The sequence below is a fragment of the Elaeis guineensis genome, chromosome 6, assembly GCF_000442705.2.
Source record: "Elaeis guineensis isolate ETL-2024a chromosome 6, EG11, whole genome shotgun sequence".
NCBI lineage: Eukaryota > Viridiplantae > Streptophyta > Magnoliopsida > Arecales > Arecaceae > Elaeis > Elaeis guineensis.
In genome coordinates, this window is record NC_025998.2 from 31,552,098 (window position 1) to 31,562,289 (window position 10,192).

Consider the following 10,192-nt stretch of genomic DNA (forward strand, 5'->3'; position numbering starts at 1 on the left):
CAACATCTGATGGCATCACATCCAGCTCCGTGATGAACTTCTTGAACCAAAATTCTTCTTTAGCAGCCTTTGATGTGGCGATATACTCTACCTCCAAGGTAGAATCTGTAATAATTGGTTGCCTGGAACTCTTTTAGCTAATCGCACTATCATTATACAGAAACACAAAATCTAGTGTAGACTTTCTATCATCAATATCAGACATAAAGTCTGAGTCTGTGTATCCCTGCACTCGCAAGTCTTCTCCTCCAAAGATCAAGAGGAGATCCTTAGTCCTTCTCAAGTACTTAAGAATATTCTTCACAGTAATCCAGTGCTCTTCACCTAAATTTGACTGATATCTGCTTGTGACACTCATAACAAAAATAATATCAGGTCGAGTATATAGCATAGCATACATGAGGCTCCCTATAGCAGAAGTATAAGGAATCTTGCTTATACGCTGTATCTCCTCAGGTGTGCTAGGGCACAACTTCTTGGAGAGATGAACTCTATGTCGGAAGGGCAACAGATCCCTTTTGAAATTTTTCATGCTGAATTACTTCAGTACTTTCTCTATATACCATCACTATGACAAACCTAGCATCCTCTTAGATCTCTCTATAGACCTTTATTCCCATAATATAAGATGCTTCTCCAAGATCTTTTATGGAGAACTCTTTGGATAATCAAACTTTCACAGAAGTCATCATAGGAATGTCATTCCCAATTAGGATGATCTCATCTACTTACAATACGAAAAATATGATAGCCCTCCCACTGACCTTCTTGAACATGGATGGTTCTTCCTCATTCTTGATGAAATCAAATGATTTGATTATATCATTGAATTGAGTATTCCAGCTTTGAGATGCTTGCTTTAGTCCATAAATAGACCTTTACAGCTTGTAGATCTTATGATCTCCATCACTGAACGTGAAATCTAGAGATTGATCTGTATAATATCTTCTTCAAAATATCCATTCAGAAAAATAATTTTCACATCCATCTGTCATATCTCATAATCTGAGCTGCTGCAACAGCAAGTAATGTTTGAATAGACTTCAACATGGCAACTAGCGAAAAGATGACCTGATAGTCAATACCTTCATGCTGACTATAATCTTGAGCCACAAGCTTCGCTTTAAAGATCTCTATCTTCCCATCCAAATCAATCTTTCTCTTAAAGATCCATTTGCACCCAATAGAAACTATTCTTTCTAGTGGATCTACTAAGGTCCGGAGCTGGTTGGTGTGCATCGAGTCAATTTCTAACCATATTGCTTCCAATCATTTCTCGAAGTCGATGTCTGACATTACCTCATCATAGATTTTAAGATCATCAATATGGTCCATATCATTCATGAGAAATGTTTCCTCTACATCCTCTTCCAGCATATCTATATATCTTTTAGGAGGACATAAGATCCTACTGGATCTATGAGGTAGAATGGGTTCCATAGGATCTATGACTCGTTGCTCTTCAGAGATACTATCTTCGAGCTGAATTTTTCTCCCACTACCTCTATTTTGGATAAAATATTTTTTCAAAAATTTGGCATACTGGCTCACAATCATATTATGATCCTCCGAGAGATAAAAATAATACCCCAAGACTCTTTTGGATATCTTATAAAATGAGCTCTCATAGACATACCCTCTAACTTGTCCATCTGTTGCCATTTGATATAAGTTGGACATCCTCAAATTCTGAGATAACCAAAATTTAACTTCTTATCATGCCATATTGTATATGGTGTGGTAGAAATAGATTTAGAGAAAATCCTATTGATTAAGTAATTGACTGTCATTAAGGCGTGTCCTCAAAGAAATAAAGAAATGTTCGTGAAGCTCATCATGGATCGAACCATATCCAATAGGATCAGATTTCTCCATTCTAAAATTCTGTTGAGCTGAGGCATTTCAGGTGGAGTCTATTGAGAGATTATGCAATTTTTCTTGAGATAACTAAAAAATTCGTCGCTCAAGTATTTCACTCCTCGATTTGATCAAAGTACCTTAAGTGATTTTTCAGTTTACTTCTTTACCTCACATCTAAATTTCTTGAACCTTTCAAAGGCTTCAAATTTATGTCTTATAAGAAACATATCCCATACCATGAAAAATCATCAGTAAAGGTGATGAAGTAGAGATAACTTTCTCTAGATGATACATCAAATAGGCTGCATACATCACTATGTACCAGAGCCAGTACTTCTGTGGTCCTTTGCCTGTGTCATACAAAGGGTTGCTTGATCATTTTTTTCTTAAAAGTAGGACTCACAGACTGAATATGACTCATCCAAGAATGAATCTAAAAGACCATCTTTCATCAGTCTGTTTATCCTTTCTTCTTCGATATGATCTAGCCTAAGATGCCATATGTACTTTAGATTAACCTCATCTCTAGATCTCTTAGATCCAACAGCACTCACCTTTTACTCAAATAAATTAACTGACTCATCTGCATCAACATGCAAATGATAGAGACCGTTGATTAAGTGACCATGTGCAACTATTTTATTTTCAAAATAAATAGCGCAATGATCCTTATTGAAACTAATTTTATAATTATTCTATGCTAACTACGAAACAAAAATTAAATTTTTGCTCTCATTAGGCACATAGTAACAGTCCCTTAGTTCTAGACAAAAATTAGATGATAATTGTAGAGAATCGGTCCCTATGGCCACAGCAGCAATCCTTGCTCCGTTATCTACATGTAAGGTCATCTCTCCTAGCCTCAACCTTCTATATTTTTTAAAATCCTGCATTGAAGTACAAAGTGTACACTAGAACCAAAGTCTATTATCCAACTGATAGTAGAAAAAATTGTTAGATTAGTCTCAATCACAAATAAATTCGATATACCTTCTAAAGATATGTCCCTTAAACTCTTCAAGATCTCTATTGGTATTTTCTGATCTAAGACACAATCTAGTTTCTCGAAACTCAAAATACTTTTCAGATCCCTTAGCCAATCCTTAAAGTTGGAACCTGACAATTGATTGATTTCTAAGATGCGGGCTAGTTAGACTTTTATAATTGATTTTAGTTTGTTTTAGAGAATTTATTTTAAAAACAAACTTAGCTCCCATTATTTTTTTGGATCCTAACACTCTTCGGGTTAAAAAGTAAAAATTCTTTTGTGAGTTAAGGTTCCTAGTGGATACTACAGTCCCACCAATTGGCACATCATCTCACCTGATAGATCTTGATGAATGTGTCAATCAATGGGTGGACAACTCTTGCCCAATGCTTCTCAAAAAAATTATGGCAGACTTGGTCTCTAAGTCTTGGGATCTCACTTGACAGATCTTGGTCCCATTCCTTAATTAAGTCAGACCCACCATTGAGCACAAGTGAAGCCATCATTGGACTCTCACCTGACAGATCTTGGACCCAACCTCATCTCCACTCTGCATATAGAGTGGTTGCTTCTCTCCTGATGCAACTGAACTACTGTATCCAGTCGAGAACAATCAACATCAGAGAGAATATGATACTCTACAATGGTGAAAGATCTCTCGACTTAATATTATTGAGAAGATTTTAATTTAGCTCTTTTAGGTTTAATTGTTTACTACATCCATATAGATCCATAATTAAATTGGATCTACTAAAGAAATTCTGATTTGGTCTCACCAAATTGATCCTATGCTGAAATGCAAATTGAAGTAGACTCAACCTTAAGCACCACAAAATCAAAATTGATCTCCAAAATTGCTAGATAAGATAAGAAGTGTGGGAGGCTCCCTGCTGCCTATGACAACGATCCTAATTAAATAACCATTATCTATGTTCTTGTCTTAGACATCAAATTGATCCACCAATTAGAGATTGAGTTGACTTCGGTTCTCCATTACAAATTTCAATCATAACCATTTTCAATTAAGTTCATGATACATCCTTAATCAAATGCTGTAGTAATTCGGTGCGACCACTACATGTATCAATGAACCATACAAAATCTACAAACCTGATTAACTTAATTTTAGATCTTTAATTCTCAATTTTAGATCTTTAGTTAAGTGCATTATAAAATCAGATTTGATTTAGATGTCGAAACTATTTCATATTTAAACATCAAATCATGTATCTCATACATAAATTTCAGATCCTAAACAATTTTAGATCTAGAATTTTGCATAAAAATAAATTTTTTTTTTCGTGGTTCTTTCTCTTGATTTGTACAAGCACCCCTTCCACCATAGTCCTCTATGGTAGGATAGCCTTTACTATGATTCTCAAAGAATACTAGGCTACTAAGAAATCAATTTACATCTACACATATCATATATGCATAAAAGGACAGATATCATACATCTCATGTATAAACAGGATCATCATTACATATTTTAAATTAGATCTAATCTAATTATTAAATCTAATTTTTAAATCTAATCAAATTTCTCATGCATCATATAGATCTAACATACATTTCATATATCAACTAAAAATTAGATCATTAACATGTAATTTAGATCTAATCTAATTACATCTCATGCAACATAGATCTAACATGATCTTTTGAGAAAATACATCTCATGCAAATTTTTAGATTTAATTAAACATGCATCTCATACAAATACTTAGATCTATCAACATGCATCTCATGCATCATATAAAAATTCAGATCTAAAAATGCATGTGAAAGACTTTAAACCTTCTATCAGAACGACTTTAAACCTTAACCAAAAATTTTTAGATCTATAAATCTGATTATTAAATCTTAAACATACATGTGAAAGATAATCTGTGGCTCTGATATCACTTGAAAGATGTCGCACATCTGGAGACATGCATGCAAAAATCAAAATATGCAGATTTTTAACTTTTAAAGATCTGAATGCAGTGGAATAAAAATCAGATCTAGATTAAATAATTTAATCTATCTAACATACATGATGTAGATCTAATATATATACAACGGAATTGATCACATATTTTTAAGATATTAAAATAAAATCAGATTTAAATCAAAAATAAAAATCCGACATCAGATCTCGATACCTTTGCGTGGATAGCCTTTCACCGTAATCTGATAATCATGAAATCTGATGAGTTTCTCGTTAAGCCACACATGTATTCGACCTCTACAGACATCCATACAAAATTTTTGATCCGATCAAAGGCTTGTGTCTTCATCAAGATGCTAGCTCCCTTGCAGAAGTCATATCTTTGATGGTTGATTCAAATCCTTCCCTGGATCTCTCAGACTCTCTATAGAAGAGAAGAAATATCGAAGGAATAATATGTGGAGAAGGAAGAAAGGAACCTATAAGAAAATCCTTTTTTCTCTTTTTCTCTCTTCCTAAAAATCCCACACCAATACGGTAGGAGGAAATCCTAGAGAAATCAGCCCATAAAAGGAGACCCTCTCCTCTTTTCTCATGCACTAAGAAGGCCCGTCGCCCCTCTCTTAATTTTTTCTCAGACACCCTACTGGTTTTTCATGATAAAACCTGATCTCTCTTTCTTATTACACATCCCACACCCCTCTTTAAATAGGCACCCAAGTAGTTACAATATGACTAGGTTTGAAAGTTTAAAACCTAACCAAATTAAGACATTCATTTTCATTCAAACATAAACTAATTTATATTCAAATTAAACCTGATCTAAAAGGGGATAAGTAGGGACACATGGAGGGTGTTGGGATGGACATTCCTCACAAAAATCTGATTTCATGTGAAGAAATAAAGGGGCATCTCAAGTTTGCATGGAATAGGGTGGGCGGTTAGGAAGGAAAGGATTTCTTGGTTTAACCTCTTACCAATTCTTGGACCAATCCTAACTAATTTAAAAATTAGTTATAACAAATTAACTAATTAGGTCCTAGCCCAATTAGAAATCTAATTAGGCCCTAATCTAATTAAAAAATTAGTTAGATTAAACCCCATCAAACTCGTGATAGATTTCGTGGATATAAGGTTATATCATAATCAATAGAGCTTGATCCAATCAAATCCAAATTAAATTAAATTGATCCTAATTCAATTAAATTTAATTCTAACCCCATAGCTCAATTAAATTGAGTTCTATTATAATCCAATTGTAAATTAATCCTCCTACAACTCACTAACTCTTAGTGAATTATTTTATTGTAACACTTGCACTGGATTAATCATCAATCACATTGATGATTAAATCCAATAGCAATTCATAATCGCTAATCAACCATCTGATCGGATAAAGACCTCTTTTATGTGTAACTCCATAGATTTTATTCTGTCTGATAGTGAGATATATTATGATCTCCATCATAAAATCATCGAAACACCTTTTGATGGGTTGAAATAATTTTAACTCTACCTATTAAGGGTCATCGATCATCAAGATGATGCTCAACGAGTCTCACAATTCATTAGTGATATCTAGCAGTATGTAGTGCAATCCAGTAGAATAAAATCTTAAACCTCTAGGTGCAGTTATCGTGTAGTTCGGTTCTTCTATCGTGAGTTTCGATAAGAAGCAGGTTGAGGATAACTCGTCAAATCTATTCGTCCATCATATGTCAGATTCTATCGACTCGAATCTGTATGAAATCTTATAGAAACTCTTTTCCATCATTCACCTATCATGACCATAGATTTTAAGACTCAGTCTTATGAACTCTATAGGATCTCTCTTTGTCTACCAGGGTTGATAGATCCCATCTTGGTATGCGTTCTATTTCTACAATAGACCTACTATAGCCAACACACACCATAAGATTCTGAATGATTAGGTGATCAAATAATTGTACAATCAAACTACAGCAATCCTACTGTGAACAGCCGAGGCATCACAAGTCAAAGAACTATCTATACCACTGCAACTTTGAGTAAGTCACCGATGAGTGAGTAGCCATCCTAGTGGCTTCTTGTGTTGGTCACGCTTAATACTCTTAATCCCTATCAAGCATCTGCACTCTCACTCTAGTGTCACTACACTGTTGACTTAAGACTTGTCTACTCAAGAAGGGAAGCGATCCGTGCACTGATCTATCTAGATCAATCACTGTTTTTGTGATGATCCGTCGATCGAAAGTATTTAGAAATTAACCACTAATGACACGTGTCTCAAATTCTCAACTCTTGAGAATACGTATCATCATCCGTTAATTTTTTGGATAATTCATGGACACAATTCAAACACAACATAAATGAAAAATAATCTAAATTTTATTTATTTTAAAATTTAATTATAAAATTATGCCTCTAGAATGTGTATATGTGTCAGCCAATCTGGCTTCTAGGGTATACATCTAACATTAGCCTCTCTAATTGCTGTAAATATCCACTCTTAAAAATCCCATTGTCGGTCCTCTAACCTCTTTGGTTTACCAACTCAATCAATGAGTTAACAAGCTTAGCATCCTCCCCCTAATGCCATTTCCTATTGCACTTGTTCTCTTATTTCCTATTGAGGTTTCTCCTACTATTGAGTGCTCATATCTATATTCACAATCTCATATATTATATTTATACATTCACAATCTCACAACATGATATTACATTTGCATTATCCAAATGAATGAGTACAAGAGAACTGCTAAGAATTTGACATAATAGAAGCCTATAACATAACACAACAAGGACTATAACATAGCAAAGAAAATATTAAACAAGGATTATTACATAACACATAATGTTCATGCAAATTTTAACAGCCCAAATGTTAAACACAATAAAGATCACAATTGTTTCTTCAAATTCTATTATGCTGCCATGTTGCAAACATTTGGGCGATAAGATTAATCCTAAATGCATTCTAAGATGTAGATTACACAATATGCTCGATATGTGCACCATGCTTATGTGCGAAACTACCATGAGACCACTCTCTCTTATTGTATAGAGCCTCAATAGGATCTACATATATCTCTTTTCTAATGTAGTTATGCAGCAAGCAACATACAAAAAATGTTCCGATACATTATCTTAATAGGATACCAAGTATTGCTCCTAAGGATTGCCCATCTATAAGGCTGAAAATGGATCAGGTTAATCTATGACCCGATCCAACTAGACATGCTTTAAAGGATCCATAAGGTTGGGTTAGGTTCTAAAATTGGCCCTGTTTTATTTTCTAGGTCGGATCTGGATTTACTAAATTTTGATCCGATATGATCCGATCCAATCCATTTGATTTCTGAATCAATTTTAGATCTTGTAGTATATAATCCAACCTGATTGACTCGAACTCAGTACACTATTAAAAATTCAAACCCATTTAAGCCTCTAAATTATGATTTAAGACTTATAGGAGCAATGCTTTTAACATAAAGATATGTTTAAGATTATTTTTATATCCTAATTTGATTTAAGAGAAATATTATTTATTGTCTATTTTTTATGGTTAATAGTATTTTGCTATGTGATAACTAAAATATAATAAACTGCATTTGATCCGAATATAATTCAAATATGAATTTCTTTTTATTGGAGCCATGTTATACATGGACCTGACTTGACCCAATTTGGCTAACCCATTGGGTTGAAAAGTTTGGCTATAGACCCAACCTGACCCAATCCTCTATTGTGTAAGATCTGGGTTCATTATTAAGACCCGATCAAGGAATCAGGTCGAATTAGGATCACTCATAAGCTGATCTAACCCAACTTATTTGTACCCCTATCCATCTCACTTTATTAAGCCAAAATATCTCTTAATTACATTCTTAGTCCTGGAGTGCTTCATGTTATAGAGTTTCTCAGATGTAGTGAGTTGATAACCTTATCTCCACTCATTGAGATGATATCTTTGACTTCCAAATGGAGTAACAAATTCTTAGAATTTGTGCACCTCGCACCACATAAGTAGCAATAGCCTACTCATTCAAAAGTTAGCAAAAAGGTGAAGTTAGGAAAAATTATCTATCCTACTCATGCAAGGAAAAACCAGCTATATTATTGGACTTAAAATTACCTTATGGGACTTCTAATTCACTTCTGTGAGAAATGGCATCCTTGAGAACTCTATTATCATGTGTCGGCCCCTCCCATCGAAGTAGCATATGAATAAATTGCATATCTGTGGAGTACACAAAGTATATTTGTAGAAATCTCATTCTTTCTGCGGTAATATCTAGGTTTGTCCTTATATGAAATCCGCACTCTAATATGAATACCATCTAATGCACCTAGATAATTCTATTAATATAAATATGAGCATAATAGTGAATATTAACCATGTAATAGGCTCAAACATTGCCTTTAAATGTAAACTATAATATTAACTCACCTTAAACTACTTCCATTTATCATCTATTGATGTATTTGTGATAAGCTCAGGCTTCTTTAGGAAGTGCTAATGAAGCCTCAAAACAACATTGAAATGCCTACATACCATCTCACCCAACCTATGAAAGTAAAATTGTACAACCTTGTTTTTTGAGTGATGGCCTGGGGTGTGGAGGAATATTGCAGTCATCTCATCCACATAGATATGTCTACTTCCCTCCAATTTGCCTACTGATTTAAGCATTTCACAAAATTTTTCAAAGTGCCCTCCTATCCATTGTAAGTTGATCAATGTAAACTTAATCACTTTCTATTATCATAAGCCTAAGATTAGCTATTCTATTTATCATCCTCTCATCAAGTGTTTTATGAAAAATATACACCATTTTTCTAGGAATCCTAGCATTTGGCTACGCCAAGGTTTCAAGAATCAAGGCCATCATCAACATCATCTCAGCATAGAGCACCAAAATGCTAATTGCCATTTTCATCTTTTTAGATGTAGATAAACAAGCCATAATCAAGATTACGATTGGGTACCAAGAAATACATGTTACTGGTGGATGGACACCCTAAATCAACACACATATTTTGAAATTCAAAGTAATTCACCTGGTTAGGATCAATATTATTATAGTGATCCATCTTACCTCCAGAATACTTTTAGCATGTGGTCCTTTTGATAGTACTCCTCTATGATGGATCTCGAAGGAAAATCTAACTTCAGCTGTATCTATATCCAAAATAAAATAATTGCTAGTGCATATATATTTAATAAGAACTAGGTTTGTAAAGAAGCAAACTAATCATTACATAGTATAAAAATAATAATGTGACCATTTTATAATCCTATATATGAAGTAATCCAAATTTTCAAAAATGATATTTAGATTTACTGGGACCACTGTATAATCATTTAAACAAATTCAAACATTGCTAAATAGGGCTGAACCAATATATTAAATAATTACTAAGACCACGGCTGG

General features: G+C 33.8%; 2 pseudogenes; both read right to left on the reverse strand.

Moving 5' to 3' along the window:
- Window positions 1-8,664, reverse strand: part of LOC140858781 (uncharacterized) — a 63,241-nt pseudogene extending 54,577 nt beyond the window's left edge.
- A 181-nt stretch (window positions 8,665-8,845) lies between these two features.
- LOC140858782 (uncharacterized) lies at window positions 8,846-9,876 on the reverse strand (annotated as a pseudogene).
- Between the last annotated feature and the right edge of the window lie 316 nt (window positions 9,877-10,192).